The sequence below is a fragment of the Excalfactoria chinensis genome, chromosome 4 (genome assembly GCF_039878825.1).
Source record: "Excalfactoria chinensis isolate bCotChi1 chromosome 4, bCotChi1.hap2, whole genome shotgun sequence".
Classification (NCBI taxonomy): domain Eukaryota; kingdom Metazoa; phylum Chordata; class Aves; order Galliformes; family Phasianidae; genus Excalfactoria; species Excalfactoria chinensis.
This window is the reverse complement of record NC_092828.1, coordinates 11,653,630-11,673,022: the sequence shown is the minus strand read 5'-3', so window position 1 is coordinate 11,673,022 and position 19,393 is coordinate 11,653,630. Positions and strand designations below refer to the sequence as shown.

The 19,393-nt window shown below is 36.2% G+C and overlaps 1 protein-coding gene across 2 annotated transcripts in view; it reads left to right on the top strand.

Moving 5' to 3' along the window:
* Nucleotides 1-19,393, top strand: part of STK32B (serine/threonine kinase 32B) — a 134,155-nt gene that overhangs the window by 55,629 nt on the left and 59,133 nt on the right. The gene's annotated exons all lie outside the window — the stretch shown is intronic.

Below are 19,393 nucleotides of genomic sequence, written 5' to 3'. Positions count from 1 at the left end.
AATCTGCCATGCAGTCTGGTAAATGTAGCATTTTTAATGTTAAAACAGTCAAATATGCTTATTTTTCTGCTCATTTGAGCATTTTGGAGAAAGTTTTTTAGTTGGGATTGGATGATAAATGGACTAAGAATGTGATCTATCTCTGAGCTGAAACCTCTTTATTATTCAGCCATTAAGATTTAGCTACATAGTGCATGGGTCTGTGACCTCAGAGAGAAAGTGCCTTAATCTAAAGGTTGGCTCATGTTCAGGAAAAGGTTATTGCTCTGTAGAAATCTGTCATCTTCAGAAACTCAAAAGTCAAATGCACTTTTTCATGTAATGTTAGAGGAATAGCACTTATGTCTCTCCAAAAACTAAACTACAAATACACTTGTATTACTTTATTTTGACCATAATTTGGGGTCTTGAAAAAGGTATAAATTAACTTAATCATTAGATGCTGCTTATTGAAACTATTACAAAACAAACAAACTAAAAACAACAACCACCGACCACAATGTAATGCAAAATATATTCAGAACAGCAACAACAACAAAAAAGTGACATACTCTGCTGGGTCAGGATCTGGGGAACTACAGGCCTGTCAGCCTGACCTTGGTACCAGAGAAAGTCATGAAACAAATCATCTTGAGGGAGATCACACGGCATGTGCGTGGTATCCAGGGGATCAGGTCCTGCCAGCATGGATTTATGAAAGGCAGGTCATGCTTAACCATAGAATCCTAGGGAAGTGGTGGAATCACCACGCATGGCAGTGTTCAAGAGGCGTCTGGATAGGAAGCTAGGAGATACAGTGTAGTGGTTTTACTGTAGGTACGGTAAAAGAAGGACGGCTGGACTAGACGTTCTTGTTGGTCCTTTCCAACCTTGTGATTCTACGAAAAGAAAGTATCATGTGCAAAATGTGGCAGAAGAGAAAGCAATCCATTAGAGATTTTCAGAGTTCCCATTTTATATAAAAATGTAATTTTTTTTACCACAGTGAGTTAATTTTGACAGCTTCAATTTTTTTTTTTTTTTTTTAACTGGAAAATTTATATGTATTCCTTACAGACTGAAATATTTCATTGTCTGTCAAAATAAAAATCAGTAAAAAGTAATGAACATGAAGTACAGATACAGGTGCTTCATCAGACCTACCACAGCTTACAATATGCACAGGCTGTAAAGAATGTTAATGTTTTAAAAAATGTTATACTACCTGTTAAAATAATTCATTTTAGTTGTTTCTCAAAGCATTTCAAGAAATTCAGAGGTGCCAGCTTTTTCTTCAAATTCTCAGATAAAAAAAGACCAGAATCTTAAGGCTGCATATTAAGTGGAAAGCTTCCTTTGCTCAGTTCTTCACCTGAGCACATTTATTTCTTTTTTTTTATGTTATTATTATTTAAAATTGTATCCTGACCTCACTGAGGGGAAACTTTGTCAACATTTCTCAACTTACAACAAAGAAAACACTGTCACTGATCCCTCAAAATCCATTAACTACAACTATCACTACAAAGACCTGTATTTTTTTTGAAAATGATTAAAGTATGAAGTTGGTTGTATTTGCTTAAGCCCATCTGCACCTAGGCATTTTAATTTTGGATGCCTAAAGGTATATTTCTGAATTTGAGTTGGCATTTTGTTTTCTGTAGGCTTCATTTCTTTTTAAATGTCTAGCTATTTAATTTCAAATCAAAGAAAATGGGGCAGTAACCAAGTAGGATTATTTTGTCAATTAAATTATAAATTTATAAATTATAAATTGACAAAATAATTAAATTAAATTGTTGTGTGCCCCGGTGGCACAGTGGTAGAATTGCTGCTTGCAACACTGGAGGCCCGCGGTTCGAATCCCCCCTGTGGCGCAAGGGGTAGAAGTGCTGCTTAGCTACACAGAGGGCTCGAATCCCGGGAGTTGGACTTGATGATCTCTAAGGTCTCTTCCAACTCGCACAATACTGTGATACTGTGATATACAGTTTAAACAGGCAACTGGGTTTAAAAGTGTTGGTCATTGCATATGAGGTAAAACCCATAAATATTCCATCATATATGGAACTCTGCACAACCTTCTCTCTGTTGGTAATTAATATGGGGGGAACTAGATGATCTTTAAGTTACCTTCCAACCTAAGCTATTCTGTGATTCCACTGGAGGCTGGATTTGCTTCCTGAAAGTTGCTGACACTTGGCGATCTATAAAAACATGATAGATCTATGCTTTCTTTCTCATGAGACAGAACATTCAATCAGAAAATGTATATACGTTGTGACAATAGTGTATGTATATATATATTTATAGCAATGTCTTTTGTATAAGCTTGGATAGCAGCTAAGTTTGAGCAGAAGCAGCAGTGATTGCTATACCCATTGTGATTATTTTACCATGGACTGATTCTTGTCTGGTTCCTTAACTACATTTCATTTAATAGCTAGAGAACATGACAAGCACCAGTCTCTACCTCAACATTTTCATTCACCCAAAAGGACTTGACTTGCGTCCTGTCATGCTGGTCTGATGTAAGACATGGTCCTGAACCTACTAAATGCTAATGTAACCAGACCCTCTGCTAGAAACCTGCTGTTCATTCATTAGTCATTCAAATACAAAAGTAAAGACATGGGACTGAAAGTCTCTTTATACATATACATATCCTAACTGAATGCTGTGACAGGTTTGCTTTTTAGAAATGAAAAGCTAATGACCTATGAAATAAATGCTTTTATTCATTTTGCACACAATTTCATAGAAAATGAAATAGAAACAAAGAAGCTAGTTTAATCATGGAATGTCTTCTTGAAGCAGATATTTATTAGTCTCCCACATGGGATATTCACTGTTAAAGCTTCTGCACAAAATATTTGTTATTTGGCTTTCAGTGGAAAGATTTGTAACCAAACAGCCCCTTAATTAGTGTTTTGTCACATCTCTCCTCAGGCAACATTTGTTTGGGACTGTGTAACTGCTGTGCACAATATAAAGGTGCTGCAGCTAATGTTATTTTAAGGAAGAGGGAGAATTTCATATTCTCACTGTGGAACTCTGTGCCCCACAGGCCACTGCTGTCCTTTAGGGATCAAGAGTAGTTTGAAAGATGTAGCTGTCTCCCTTCATTTGACAGCTACTTTGGTAAGAATAGAGAGACTTTACTCTTATATTGTGTCTAAAATCTAGCTTGATAGTGTTTCTAACTCCTACTACTAGTACCATGTCATTTTTTTTCCTCTTAAGTTCAAATTTGTAAAGATTTGTGTCCTTTAGAACAGCAGCATGAGGACCAGGTTAAAGTGAAATTTAACAGACAACTCCACCAATAACAGTTCAGTCTTCAAAAGTACAGGTTAATCATGTAGTCTTACCTTGAACCTTAAATAAGTTTAAGTAAGTTTAGGTTGGATATTAGGAAAAACTTTGCAGAAAGGTTGCTAAGCACTGGAATAGGCTCCACAGGGTGGTGGCTGAGTTGCCATCCCTGGATGTGTTAAAAACTGGATGTGGTGCTCAGGGACATGATTTAACGGAGGGTTGTTAGTTAAGGTTGTATAGTTACATCATGGTTGGATCTGATGATCTTTAAGGTCTTTTCCAATCTGAGAGATTCTATGATTCCAAGACAGGAGAACAATATAGCTACACTGTGTGTCTGTGATATTTATTGGGGTTTTTTTGGTGGATTTTTTTATTTCCAGAAAAAATGTGGAATTATAGCTATAGGAAACTTGATTTTGATTTGCTCCTAGTGCAAACTGTTTTGATAGCAGATTTGGAGACGGCATTTAATTTCAGACAGAAAATCCTTCTGTTGATGCCTTCTTTACATGCTTAAAATTAAGGAAGTACAGTGTAGTTTAAATGACCTTTGTTTTTTATTTTCTCTCTATAGAATACATATCGAACTCTGAGTACTGTGCAATATAAACCATAGTTTCATTCCTTATTGAGTAGGAGTTTGTTTTTCAGTCTTAACATCTGCAAATCAAGATTGGATCAGAAATATTGCATTAAAATAATCTCTTACTTTTTCTCTATTGCAGCTATAATTCAAGAGTAGTTAATGTTTTTCCTACTTTTTCCTTTCAGTTTTTTCTAGATGAGTTTTGCTTGGTTTTTATAAAAGGTCTGGGTATGAAAAGGGCAGGATGAAGTCCAGTGTGCTCAGTTTTAACGTCACATTGCAAAGGTGTTTTTTTTTTTGTTTTTTTTTGTTTTGTTTTTTTGTTTTTTTTTGTTTGTTTTTTTTTTTGTTTTTTTTTTGTGTTTTTTTTTTGTGTTTTTTTTTTTTTTTTAATTTAAGAAACAAAATAAAACAGAATGCTTCTGATAATTAAGGAAATTCCAGAAGCTTCTTCCAAGAACTTCCATTTCAATATTTTCAATGCTCTTGTACGCCTCTGAGAACTTTATGCACTCTTCCGTGAATACAATTTAGATTGAGTTTCATTCACTAAATGCCTGAAAGCTAGTTTATGCAGTCAAATACAGATTACTCTGACATGAGATGTGCAGTACACTAGGGGAGGAAACTCACTAGTCATTTCTAAATGTAGTGTACACACAATCAGACAAAATAGAAAATAAAATGTATGTAATGAGTTCTGTCAGCAACACTGGAGAAAGTATGTAGTTGTGCAGCCAGGATGCTCAGTTTTCCTTCTATACATCTCCTTCAATTGCAGTGAATCTTGGAAGTGATTGCACATGGTCAGAATTAATTAAATTTTGAGACTTAGTCCTCAAAATGTTGTGACAATGCATCAGTGTAAGAAGTCTGACCATTTTTCTTGACTGAGTATTTCAGGATGTAAGGAACCATAAATGATAGCCTTGTATGCAAACTGAGTCTCTCCCACATAATTAAAAAAAAATACGCTCACATTATGTGACATGCAAGAGAGTTGTATCTTGTTTTCCTGACTGAATTTGCCCTGCAAATATGAATTTTTGTCCTGCTTTTAATGCAAACCACAGCAGTACAAAGTAATCTCTACTGATTTTTGCCTGGTCTGGTGCACATCTGTTTTACTGAAAGGAACAACAAAATAGGAACTTTGTGCCCTGAGCTGATGTGGCTATAAAATACAGTCAGCACTGGCCACAGGTACAGTATATATCTTCTACTGAGAACAATCTAAGCTAACAATACCTTGATTTTCCTTGGAGTTACTTTATTTAAGGATCTGCCCTGAATTTCTGGTAAATAACTGGCAGGTCTGGTTGTACTTCTGTTTGTTCCTTTGCATCTTTACAAACAAATGGGAGCCCTTAGAAGGACAAATTCATCTGTGATTAGAGGGAAGGAATCAAGTTGTACCAGTGTTACCTGTTCTGCTGGAGAACCAGGTTTGGTCCTGAAACTGATGGTTGCTTTGGCCACTCGACTACTTGAGACAGCCACAGTACAAGTGGGATATGGATGAAGTTTATGATGGTAGAAGACACCAGAATAGTGAAAGTATTTTAGCATCTCCTACTGAATGAACTAGAACCTTTCAGCTCATCCTTATCAGTAATGTCAGGAGTAGAGAGAGAGAGATTGTTGAGGTCTTCTTTTCTACTCTTCTTTCCTTCACCTATGGCTTCATGTTGGCTAAGACAAAACAAACGAACAAAAAAACTAACAAAAAATCCATGAAAAAACCACACACAACAAAAAAACACACCCAACAACAACAAAACACAGAAAATTCAGAACAAGTTTTGAGTAGACATCAAAAAACGTGATGGGTGTCTTTTTCCTCTCCTGAGCTCCAAGTACAGTAAGAGGAGAATCTTCTTCAAAAAGAGAGTCTTCATTTCTCCTCTTAAGTGAATGTATAAGGGTTTTGCTGTATTGAGCATTTCTTAAAGCAGTAAAGAAAGAAACAGGAGCAATTTCTCTCAGCTGAAGAGCAAACACTAGTGTGCACTTGCAGTATGTGATCCACAGCCTCACTGCTCAAGACATGGGATGTAAGTGCTGTTTGCTGAAGATAAACTTCGATGTGCAGTACATCTCCAAGGGACTTCTCAAGCTGTTATTTGACTTATTTATAACCTAAGATATTTGAACTTCCATCCATTAGGTGGAATAAATGGCCATTTCAGTGACTATGGTATTGTTCTCCCCAAAACATTCTCTTTGTGCTTTGGTTTTTGTTTGGGAATGTTGCTCAATTGTTAGGAATTGGTTGACTTGTTTTGTGTGCTCCTACCTGACTAGTTTTGACAAATAACTGAATAATTCCCTGCTGAGATACAGTTCTTCCTCATTGCTCTCTCTATGTATTTTCATGTGTTGCTTTTCTCCTTCGAAGTTTTCTTCTACTAGAAATTGTATCAACCTTGCTTGTTAGGATTTGTTTTCCAATCTTCCATATAAACTAAAAAGCTTTTAAATTATCCGTTCGTGTGTACCTCAGTCCTGTTGCAAATTATTAGCTGCTTTTTTTGCCTTTTTATTTGTGTAAAGATGACACAGCCTACCATAATTTGAAACCCAGAGCTGAGCTTATATCTCATTCAACCCTCTGTTTTAGTTCTTTCGTTAAGTAGAAAAGTTCAGAATTAGTAGTGCCACCACAACTGTTATTCTGAAATTAACTATGAAACTCTGGAGTATATACTTTCTTTGATTCATATGTATATGTCCTCCAAATCTGGCTTAGATGTTTACATCAAAGGCAGAATATTCAATACTTCATTATGCATTTCCCATGTTTGAATTTCAACAATTGGTGGATAGTAAATTTGATATATTGACTGCAAAACACATATTTCACCATAAAAATCAGCACGTGCTTCAGTTTAAAATAGTTCAGAAACATTTCCTATGGTCAAGTAAAACAATTGTGCCCATTTACTTCAATGGGTTAAAACATTCTTTTTGGATGAAACATTTTTAAATCAAAGGGGATAAGCAGTTGTGAGTAGTGTGAGCCCTAAAGAGGCAATTCTGAAATACTAGTGCACATAAAATGTGTAATTAAATACTGGGGAATAAGGAAATCTAAATCTGATGAAGTATTAGAAAACTGTGAATGACTGTTTTTCTTTGTTAGCTGATTGGTTTCGTATACTTTCTCCAAATGATATTTTAATTTATTTATGAGTTCCTGGAAATGAGGAACTGCTGAAAACAAATTTGCTTCTGTAGCACATCACTTAGCAAATGGCTGTCATGCAACTGTGAAAAACTCAAATACAAGAATTAAAATTCTAAAAACCAAGAGAAAAAGAATGAAATATGTGTTTGCTTAGTCTTAAATAACTATTTTAATTGAATATCATGGTTTAGGAGGTACATGAGTGTATTTGGTTTATCAATATTTGTATTCTCCACTGCCCAAATGCCACTATCTTTCTAAAGATTTGAGGAAAAAATGTTTCTGATTAATTAAGAAAATGAACCTCGAAAGCTTTTTATTCTGAATCGTATTCCCAAAGTTAAATTCACTGAGCATTTTGAAATAGCTGTATTTCTTTGAGAGCAAGTAAGGAATGAATTTGTCACTATCAATTATCCTTTCGTTTGTGTGAAAATGGAATCTTGCAGTCACTACTTCAACTGAAAGTTGAGCTAATTGATTGCTCCCAAACTCCTCTTTCTCGCCTATCCTTCACAAGTGTACAGAACATGAACTTTTCACTTTAGCAAACTGAAGAAATTGGATGTGTGTGTATAAAATGGATGATTTGAATCAGATGAAATATTTATTCATTGAACTGATGGTTTGTTATTTTGAGAGACACACACCCTCCCCAAAAGCTTGAAATCTTGTAAAATTTTCAAATACCCATCTTGAAGGGTGTTGTTTTTGTTCCTATGACTAGTATTTTAGTGGTTAAAACATCTTATAATTCAGCTACAGAAGCAGCACGCTCTTTTCTTCATTAAGTAACAAATTCTCTTGTGTTTTCAAACTCATTTGTTTACTAAGTCAGTTTTTTCCTGAGTTTCAAGTTTCCTGACTATTACATGTCATTTTTTTTTTTTTTCAACAATTTGACATAATGTGCAAAATTAAAAATCATGGCATTCCACCAGAAATTCAGGTAATGTTTCTGCAGTGGGACTTTTAATTGGGATTTAGATTATGATTTTTTTATTTTGAATCACTTGATTATTGATGCCCCAATTTTATACCAGACCATTTAAGGAAAAACTACACCCATGACAGACTAACAAACTGGTCTGTAGTGAAAACCAGCCATTAGATAGAATTACACTCGCTATTTCACGTGATTGAATGAAACCCACCACACCACTGAACTACTATTTATTTTATTTGAAGTTAGAGCTGGGCTAAACTCTTTTGAAAGAGTGAATCCCACTGATAGGAATTGGGAAATCCCAACTTATTAATATCATGTTCTGGTAACAATGAGATGAACAGTTCTCAGCAACTTCAGGTTAGTTGAGTGTTTCAAGTAGAATAGAGAAGTATTTTGCACATATAATTTGCAGAAATACAGTGAATATAGTTAATAATCTATAGTTAGTATTGAGGTCTTTTAATCCTTATTAATACCATATTCTTTTCCTTTAATGACTTTGAAAATATCTCCCTTGGTGTGGATAGAGGGAATGAGGGGATGGAGCAGATTGCACGTGTTTTTATCTTTAACTTGGTAAACTGAACTTCAACAATCAGAAGCTTACAAAATAAGGAGGATGTAACTTGAGATAATGGATTAGTTTCTGGAATGAGAGGAGGTAAGGAACAATAGTTCTCATGTACAGAAACGTTTCCCAGTGATCAATGAGAGATGATAGCAGTGATGATTTCATAGACAGAATGTTAATGAACTGTGAGCAGTTTTATTTTAAACAAGGGACTGGTTCTCTGAATTAGTACTATCCCTGACACTGATTGTGCTCTACTAAACGGCAAAATGAGGAGTACTCTATATTGAAATTGCTTAATTTTTTATAAAATTTGGAACTGAAAGTGGGCAGTGTACTTATTTAAAGAACCTGATTTATTAGAAATTTAATCTAGCATTTTTAGTATGGTTCTTTTCAAGTAAATTTCTGCTAATACTATCTCTGTTTCTACTTCTTACTCTGCTTCATTTTGGTGCTGGTAGGAATAGTAGTTGATGTGACTATGGAAAATGAGAAAACATAGGGGCTGCTATAAGGCCTTATCATTCAGGTCCATTTAAGTTACAAAATTCAGATTTTGAGCCACTATGCACAAGTCCAAGTGACAAGGGGAAAAAGTGGCAAGAAATAAATAAGGAAGAGATCACTGGCAGTCAAACAGTATGCGGTTTTTGCTTGTCTTAAATGCACTTTATTAACTTTCTTGTTTTAAAATAGAAAATGACAGAAAAGGGGGTGAAACTGCTAACTTGCTAAACCAGTATTTTAGTTTTCCCCCTCTCATCCCCTCTAAATCCTAAGTCTAGATAACTAGAAAAGCAGGAAAAAGACTCTCTAGATGAGAAGAAAACATGTATCTCAAAGTATTTGAAAAACTCCAATGCATACATCAGCAGGTCTGGCAAATGTGTACGCACATCACCATGCAAATAATTTAGTTTGCTGCTGATTTGAAAAAATGTTAGGGACTAATAGAAAGTGTGGGAGATGTAGCTATCCCAGCTGTCAAACTGTCCATCTGAAAATATTTAGGTATTGGCATACAGTGGCCTTTTTCTGTGCTCTCTGAAGAAACCCTGACGCTTCAAAGGGCTTCCTCCCTACCTTTGAAATATTCAGTTCACACACAATTTATGCCACTGGTACATAAACCAAATTTCAGTGCTGCTGGTTTTCAGCTGCTGCTGATGGCTTCATGCTGCCATCAGCTGATGGTGCAGTTTTTACCCTTTTAGCATTTCACTAATTGCTGATGTTTTTTGTTTCCCACTCCTACTGCATCATCATTTTAAGAGAATTGGTACATCAGTGGCATCAATAATGAAGCAAACAGGTTGTAACAGTGGCATAGAAAGAAACAAATCACACATAACTCTTTATGGATGTTTCAAATAGATCCTAAAGGTACCTTTTCTCTCTTTTGTTTTCTTTCTTTTTTTTACTTCTGTAGTAATTGCTTTGCCTATTTTTATAGAGTTCTGTGAAGTTTTTGTAGTGAATGCAGTGGATGTTTTTACAATTTATTTTTCTCTTCTAAATTGTGACAGCAACCTTGAAGTTGTGAGATAAGGTAATTTACAGGCTAACACTTGGGAGAGTAATTGCATTAGAATTTGTTTGTGCTTAATATTGTTCCCTTGATGATTCTTTGTGAATTTTTATCTCATGCTCAGCCCTTATCTTTCTGAGCACAGACATTCATCACATATACCACATCACAAATTTAACATTACAGGTGTGATCATTTGTGTTTTCTTCTGACTAAACACTGATTTTCTTTCCTCATTTCATAAGTAACAAAACCACCAGTCCATTATGACCAGAAATCCTGAGCTTGCTTTTGAAAAACCTGTCATCCCGCAGGGGAGAAGACTTGTTTTTTCCAAACTGGATCTACTTTTCTGTGACATAATGTAAATGGTCAAGTTCTTGCTTGCTGATTAACTTAAAACCACGGAGGTTTCATGGAATATTGATTCTCAGTGGGACAAGAGGTAATAGTTTTAAATAGTTTTTTTGTGCCTGGAGAGGTTTGGGTTCTATGTCAGGAAAAAAATCTTGAGGCCTTGAAACAGGCTGTCTAGGAAGTTGGTGGGGTCACTGTCCCTGGAGGACTTAAAGAACTGTGGATATGTGACACTGGGGGACATAGTGGCTGATGGGTGGATTGTTGGACTAGATGACTTAGTGGCCTTTTTCTACCTCAGTGGTTCTGTGATTCTAATTTCAGCAGACTGGATTCGGTGCAGAGCCAATGTAGGAAAAAAACATGCTTTAGCATCAAGGAGCACAATATAAAGCTCTGCAGGCAGAGTCCTAGGGGGGTTGTGGGACCTATGTCAGCACCTGCAGGGAAAGGAAAGGAAGGGCGGAGAGGATTTTGATTCTGCTGGTCGGGTGTCTATAACCGAGCCTGGCAGTCCACTGAGAAAAAAACCTCTATACTTCATTGGAGTTTCTGTCTCTTACCCAAACAGGGCTTGAGAGGTGCCTTTGTCTACATAGGCATCACAGCCCGGAGTGTTTTCCTGTGTGCTGACAACTGGACTCTTTCAGGAATGAAGCAGATCTTCTGGTGACAGGGGTGCAAGTGCCACTTGTTCTCCCCATTTTATGTTATAAGCTGGTAGATAATGATGAGGAAATTTCAGATAAGTTTCCTCATATTTATCCTTTTTAAACAGGCTCTTCTATCCTAAACTGGTGATGGCTGATTGCTCTGTTGCTGTGAAGCTGGATTGCAAAAATTTCTGTATGGCAGAGGAACTGTGCTAATGTTAAAATAGGATGCTGTTGACAAAAAGCTAAGCAGTAACAGAAGACCAGTGTTCTCTTTGACTATGATTATAAAGCCACGTCTTTGTTTCTTCCTTTCCATTTCAGTTTGTTAGACCAGTCACAGTAGTCTGCAGTAAAATTTATTTTTCAGAGGTAGAACCAGTAGACCAGTGGTCTGGAGAGCACGTGCCGGATGATCTGCACCTACAGTTTCCTCCTCCCTGCATGCCTGTGAGGCTGCTGAATTTCATCATCATTACAAAAGAGGACAGAAATGACAGAGAATTATCCCACTGGCTTAATACATAGGAATCTACTTAGGTGACTTCATAGTTACACTCAGATTAACATATCCATTCAAAAGCAATTTACTGACCGTAAATACCTATATAATGATGTGGCATAAGAATTACAGAAGAACATAAAATGAAGAAAAAGAAAAAATGAAGGTTTTGTTTTTGTTAGCCTTGAATTTTGGCTGTTAGCCAGTTTCATTCTCAGAATTTCAACCTTCTTGACTTGCTTTCATTGTATTTCTTCATCAGTGTTCAAGACTATTTTCAGCCCATTTGTTTACAAGGGATGATTTCTTCAGTTTTTGTCTCTCTGTCAAAGGATCAATTTACTGCTTCAGCCTACATATCTGTGGCTAAAAGCATCTTTCCTCTTTCATCTTCTGTTGTCATCAGCCAATGTTAGAGGCTTTAATTAATGTTTATGAGAAAGTGGCATTTTTTTTTTTCTAGTCCCAGTATATTTTTCAGTCTCATACCAGCTTACTGAAGGAATAGATTTTCCTACTGTCCTATCCAACATAGCTGCAGCTGCCAGCCTTAGCACCAAAAGTCAGATCCACTGCAATTTTTACTTCAAATTAAGATAAGTTGTTCTTTCCGAGCTGTATTTATAATGATTTTTCTCTCAGTGTTCAGTAAGATTTGCTGTTATCGGAACTGGATGTGATTTTTATAGGGGAACTGTTTTCTTTGAGTAAAATTCTGATACAAGCTCTCTTCAGGAAAAATACTTCAAAGGAGATGCTCAGGATGCTGTAGTTCCAGAAATTTTCCCCTCTGCTCTTTTCGTATCCAGAATGAGGAAAAACCATATTTTTAAGTGCACTGTTGTACTCGATGATAGTATTTCTATCAACTCTTGTCATGACTAATATAGCTAATCTTGGAGATTAAAAAATATATATATATATATTTTTAAATGTGAATTTAAGGGATATTTTGAAAGACAGTGAAGTTTTGAAGCACTTCTCTTGGATCTTCTTCCCCATCCTATTTTCTTTATGAAGGAACAAGTTGAGAGAGAGTCAGTGTAAAATTAGAGCATATATTTGGTGGGTCAGGAAAGGAAGTAGCACTGGATCCTATTATACTGAGCGAAGAAGAAAGTGTTCAATCATTAATTCAGAATCACAGAGAGAAGGGACTGTAACTTTTCATTTGTAGATCTTCAGCTGTAGATTTGGGCACCCACAGCGACTGCATCCAACTTGATCCCTGTCTCACCATCCTGACCAATAACACAACCTATCTCTATCAGGCTAGGCTGCCAGGGTGTCTTCCTGAAAGTCAACACTAAGTCTATTGATAGCTACTGTACAGCGGTAATACCCTTTGTATTCTGTACATTAAAAAACTAATACGGAAGCTCTATCTGAGAAGTAGCACGTGCAAGGAAGAATGTGTACTTTCAGTATTACTCCTTCATATCTTTTCCTGTTTGCTTCTGGAGACAAGATGCCTGATGGCATGGGCTGACAGTGAAGCTCCAGAGTTAATGACCCCTTAATTCAGTGTTGCTTTCAAAGATGATCTTTGCTGTCACCGGGGCCTCTCCTTTGTTCCTGACAGTTTGTCATGCTCTTCCTCACTGTACCTCAGTTATGCAAAGCACTGTTACCACAAATAACATCACTATGCCATGTTAAAGTTTAAAAATAAAATAATAATAATAAAAGAGTTAAGTGTAAACCTTGAAGGCTTGGCAGGCAGTCTTGCAGAATAAATTTAAATGTCTAGGATGAGGTAGAACAATTTTAGTTGACAACTGTAATTTCTTCTTTGCAGTTTCTCTAAATCAACCTGATAAACTCAACTGTAAGATAAGATGGCAAGAGCTATCTGAATTTTATAACAAATCTTGCCATTTATTGTGATTATAATTGGAATTGGGTAAACAAGATACTAAATCTAAGAATGGCAATGAGATCTGATTATTCATATTCTTCAACAGCATACTGACATACCAAAAATATCATTCTTTGGTAACTGTTACAATGAGTAAAGAGCAGTGAGTCATTGACAGTAGCTCCTAGAAAAATTAAATAAAGAGAAAACAGGCAGAATTAAAGTTAATTATTATTTTAATGTGATGAGATCATAAAATCTCATTCTTCAACAAATGGATCCAATACATTTCCTCCATACATTTGTGCCAGGTGTTCTGCTTGGAGGACAGAGTAAGCATTCCCCTGGTTGCTCTAGAATTGGGATAGCTATAAGAGTGCATTGGATTACTCAGATCTCTAGCTAATTTGTGGCACTGATGTTTGGAGAATGTAATGCAGTAAAATTATTTTTCTGTCTTTGTTTTTTTCATTAGAGGCAGAGTCTTCCCTAGGATCTGAGGGCCACACCAAACTTCTTATCTTTCTGCTGAGAGGAAGAAAGTGATTTTCTATGTGCAGAGAGCTTTTTTAACACAGTTTTCACAACTGTGCAATTCTGGAAAAAAAACAAAGCAAACACAAACAAGAAAAATCTGTCAATGGGCAGAACTTGCAAGACCAGCACAAATCAGAAATACTGTCTTATTTTTGCCCTTACTGATCAAACAAAAAAGCCCAAGAAAGTTTACCATCATAGAATCATTAAAGTCAGAAAAGACCTCTGAGATCAATTCCAGCCATCAAACTACCACCACGATGCCTACTAACCATGTCCCCGTGTGTCCCATCTTCATGTTTCTTGAACACTCTTAAGCAGCTAGAATGTAGAGATTAATGTATTGTACTGATTATATTAAAGACTTCCCAAACAGAAGAGACAGGCTCTAGAGGGTCTGAATTCTTTCTGGCTGGCTTCAGATATCAGGCCAGTCTCCTTAGGATATCTGTGGAAATAATGGAAAAAGAAGGGTGCTCTAGAGAGCAGATCAGTACACCTATAGTCAGAACTGTTACCTTACTACATAGTGAACGTAGAGAACCATTCTTATAACCAAAAGCACCTTAATAAAATGCCTGAAAGTAATCAGGACAATATGTGGTCTAAAGTAGGTCAGTTATAGTAAGTTGTTGAGTTCAGCTCATCTTGTCCAATTGGATTTTTGACTCACAGTCTAGAAAGCAAACCAAAACTTCTTTATTTTTATGTTTTCACAAGTATTTCTTGGATTTGGTGTACAGGTGGTAACAGTAAAAAAGAAAAAGTTGTTTAAAGTGTGCTTGTGCTGTTTGGAATATATGACTTAAATTACACTATTTTCTTATGTTCCTTCTCAAATAAATGATTGTAAGGAAAATTTTATGAAGAAAATATTACCTTAAAGATGAAACTGCAAAGAGATTTCCGTCTTCAGTCTTCAGTTAGATTGACAGCATGACAATAAGATTGGTCTTCTCTGTACTATATTCTTCCCACTACTATTCAGATATTTACTGTGACTTCTGGGCCTGGAAAGCTTTTCAAGTAACTTGTATGTTAAATCAGAAGATATGTTATGTTCAATAATGTTTTCCAACGTATTTATTTTGTTATGGTTAAAAAATTGAATGCATCTAATTAAGAGGTATGTCTAGTTTCACTAAAAATATTAGTGGGCACCTACATGTGATTGAAAGTATTGCACTTCAGCAGCTCAGTTTTAAAATAACAAATTTATCTTCAGAAAGAAAAGGAGCTGCTTGAGTGAAACCTTTTAAGTGTTGGGTTTCATACACCACGGGGAGAACGTTCTGTGAGAAACTGGCTGAAAAGTGTTTGGGTGTTCCTAAGAAAAATAAAAGAAGCAATAGCAAGGAGAGGTTTTAGTCTACAACAACAGGCAGAGAGAAGGTTGTAAATGGAAGTCTAATTCCAGAGAGGCAACTATATACAGAAGGTGTATATTTTCAAGGCAAACCTGGACTCCCTTTTTTAGGTCACATAAAAAGAAAAATGAAGGTTTTCCTGTAGCTCAGAAGAAAACCTGATTTATTCCTAAATATATAAAAAAAGGAAAGCACTATTTTAAGTCTCTTAACTCATGCAATTTCACTCAGAGATACATATACACAGCTACTGCAGTATCTAAGTTTATGTACAGCAAGGAGTTATGCCCATTCTTATCACCCTCATGTGTTCATTTATTTTTCATTCAGTTAAGTTTTTTTATGTGCTGAAGGTTAAATCTAGTTATGTTTGAAGCTTAATAGTGAGTACTGAAACTTTGATGTGTCTTTGCTTCATATGCCAGAAAAAAACATCTATATAGAATTATTTCTAAAACAGAACAGTGTTTGAAGTTAAAAATAGAGAATCTGAACTTCATTTATTGTAATCTATAGATTTCCTGCCAAACTTTGGATGCTAGTTGAGTCTAGGCCTTCAAACGACTTTCTAATAGCACCTGTTGCCCCAGACAAGCATAAGACTTAAATATTTTGAAACCCCGTGGTATTTGATCCTGAAATTTTGGTTTACTGATTAAATTATATCTCTATTTTGAAATATTGGCAACATTACTTTTAAACTTCGGATGAACGAAATATTGTGAATCTCATATAAATATGCTTTATAAAAGAGAGAAGGGAAACAACAAATATGCTCCACGAGAAAAATACCTGCTTGAACTCTATTATCTGACTTTGTTTTTCTTGTAAGTAGTGTAATGTAAGTCATGTAATGAAAAGATCAAAGATCACAGAATCATTTAGTTGGGCAGGAACCTCTTGTGTTCATCTAGTTCAGTTCCTGTACTAAGGAGAAACCACCTTACCTACCAAAGGTAGGTGGACAGGAGCATGTGCAGTTTAGTTTTGACTATCTTCACAGATAAAAGAAGTACAATCTCTCTGTCCAACTGTTGGACTACCCTAATAGAAAAAAAGTTTTGTTGTGTTCAGATGGAATTTCACGTTTTGTATACATTTCTTCTTGACCTGTTTCTGGGCATTGCTGAGAAGGATCTGGTTCCATCTTTATTTCCGTTATGTCAGACATTCATACATATTTATACAACTCTCCATCTCTCTTCTACAGGCTGAATAGTCTTAGCTCTCTCTGCCTCTTCTTATATGAAAAATACACCACACTCTTTTAATTATCTATTTGGTTCAACACTGGATTCTTTCTTGTTCTGTTTCTTCCGGGGTAAGATCTTGCTCCAGATTTTCCCCCTGATTTCATAGGACCTACAGGATCATCCTGTCCAACTGTCCTCCCATTACCATTGTTACTTCAAGTCACTAAACTATCTCTCATAGCACCTCATACAGATGCCTCTTGAACACTGCCAGGGATGGCAACTCCACCACCTCCCTGGGCAGCCATTCCAGTGCCTGACCACTCTCTGAGAAAAAATGTTCTTCTGGTACAACTTGCGACCATTTCCTTGGGTCCTGTTTGTTCCCTGGCAGAAGAGGTCAAGCCCCTCCTCATCACAAACTCCCTTCAGGAAGTTGTAGAGTACAGGGAAGTCTCCCCTGAGCCTCTTCTTCAGGATCATTATAGTGAGGCATTATTTGCCTGAGAAGTAGTTTTCCTGAGTCCTTTATATATGTTGTCTGTTGCTTGTGTTAATGGGATGTGTTTGTGACAAACAGGGGACATGAGAGACTAGTAACTGCTACACAAATAATTGCTACTGCTGTAATACCATGTGCATATTAAGTGGAATAATTTAGCATTGATTATAACACAAAATATTAAAAAACTTGGTGAACGTTCACTTAACATGAATATGGTCAGTCACAACACATCTCTGATACAGCTGAATGGATTTTAGAGGCTGCATGCAGATAAGAGTATCCACAAATCCCAAGTGTCTTCTATGTATAGTATTGTTCACTCAACCTGAACAGAGCTCTCAAATGTAATTGTGATGTAGGTTATTTAAAGAAGACTATGCGTAGCACAGAAGATAGTAGAGATTTTTTTTTAACCCCCTTAACAAAACATATATAAAAGATAAAGCACTTGGAAAACAATCATACAAAAACACACACAAAAAAACAATCCAACAACTTAATGAAGATTGGACCCAACTTGGATTTGTTAACATTGAATGAGCTTAGTGAAAGCAGGCATGCCACCTGCTACAGGACAATTACAATTAATATTATAACATTACATTCAACTCTGCTAAAATATCTTAAACAAGCAGAATGAGATGTGAGCCTGTTTTGTATTTGTTTTCAAGTCTTACTTTGTAATGGGTCTAAAAGTATTTACCTTTATCATGAGACTGAGCCATTAAATCTACAAGTGTATAAACAAATGAGACAGAAAAGTAATTAATGTTCTCCTGAAAAACAAATTATCAGAAAGTACTTTTAGAGATGGACCACTTGGAAAAATGGATCACTTAGTGTTTGGGCATAAAAATATTGTCAGAGTAATTTGCTTGCAATGTGGTGGTTTGTTGGTTTTTTAGACATCCACATTGTATCAAAAGTCCATCCTATTTTTTTTAACATTCTATGCCCCAAACAAATATATATGAATATCTAAGCAAATGTCACATATTAATTCCTGCACTGGTCTGTCTTGGAAAAAGTTCTTGTTTACAAGTTAATTAAATTTTGGAGAAGCGTTTCTGCTGTGCTAGAAAGCAGGGCTAGGATGGGATGCTGCTGAGCTCTGACTCAGATTCTCATGTCCTTATAGTCCTTGGGAAGACTATGTGGCACATACTAAGGTCAGTATCAAAAGCATAGTTACCATAGTTGTATGTCCTGACTGGAGTCCTGTATTAAGATAGGGTTCCTCTGGTACAAGGGAGATGCCAATGAACTGGAGAGAATCCAATGGAGGTCCTTTAGGATGTTTAGGGGTAGAAGCATACAAGGCCAGGGTGGGCAGGGACCTGATCTAGAATGTGGCAACCCTGCCCATGTCAGGAGAGGTTTGGAATTGGATGATCTTTAAGATCTTTCCCAAACCAGACTACTCTCTGATATCATTTTGTGTGCAAGGAAATACTGGGAGATCGTTAAGTTTGCAGAAGAAAGATGCAAAGAAGATAAATTTGAAGGGAAAAAAAATAATTACAGTCTTCCACTACTCAAGGGGGCAGTGATGATGACATAAACATGGCAACATCTACAGATAGAGAAAAAACAATTTTAGATTTACACACTGAAAAAGCAAGTGACACAAATAATATGGTACAGCAAGGGGAATCCCAGCTGGATATAAGCAAAAAAATTTCTCTTCAAAATTTGATGACTGGCCAGAACAATCTCATTGCAGAGGCTGGAAAATTTATATCCTTAGAGATTCTTCAAACTCCACTGGATAAGATCTTGTGCAACCTGACCTATGTTTGAAATTATCCCCTAGTAATGAAGTAAGAAATTGAACTTAGAGGCTTCCAGAGAGCCCCTCTGACCTAAATTATTTATAAGCCTTTTATTGGTGTTCAGTGAATGCTATTCAATAACAATATAAAAAAATGTGTATATCATTCAACTATGTGTCTTATGCAGTCTCTAAGCTCTCCACTTCCAGCCCAGAGGAACCATCTGAACTGTATGGGCATTTTCTAATACAGAAAACAATCACCAAAAAATTGATTGCATGGTTTCTCTACTATACTGAAGAAGGCACCAGAATATTCACAGTTATTACCGTAACCCATATTTCAAATGACCTCATCCTCAGCTAGCTTGCTTTTTTTGTATCTTTAGTTCATTACCCCTCATTGCGTCTTGCCTGTTGCATGGTAGCAGTGTTCCTGACTGAGATAAATATTGAGGTAGTGCACGTGGCAATGAATAGTTTTCCAGATCAGAGAGTTTGTGTCCTCTTCTCATCTTCTGAAAAG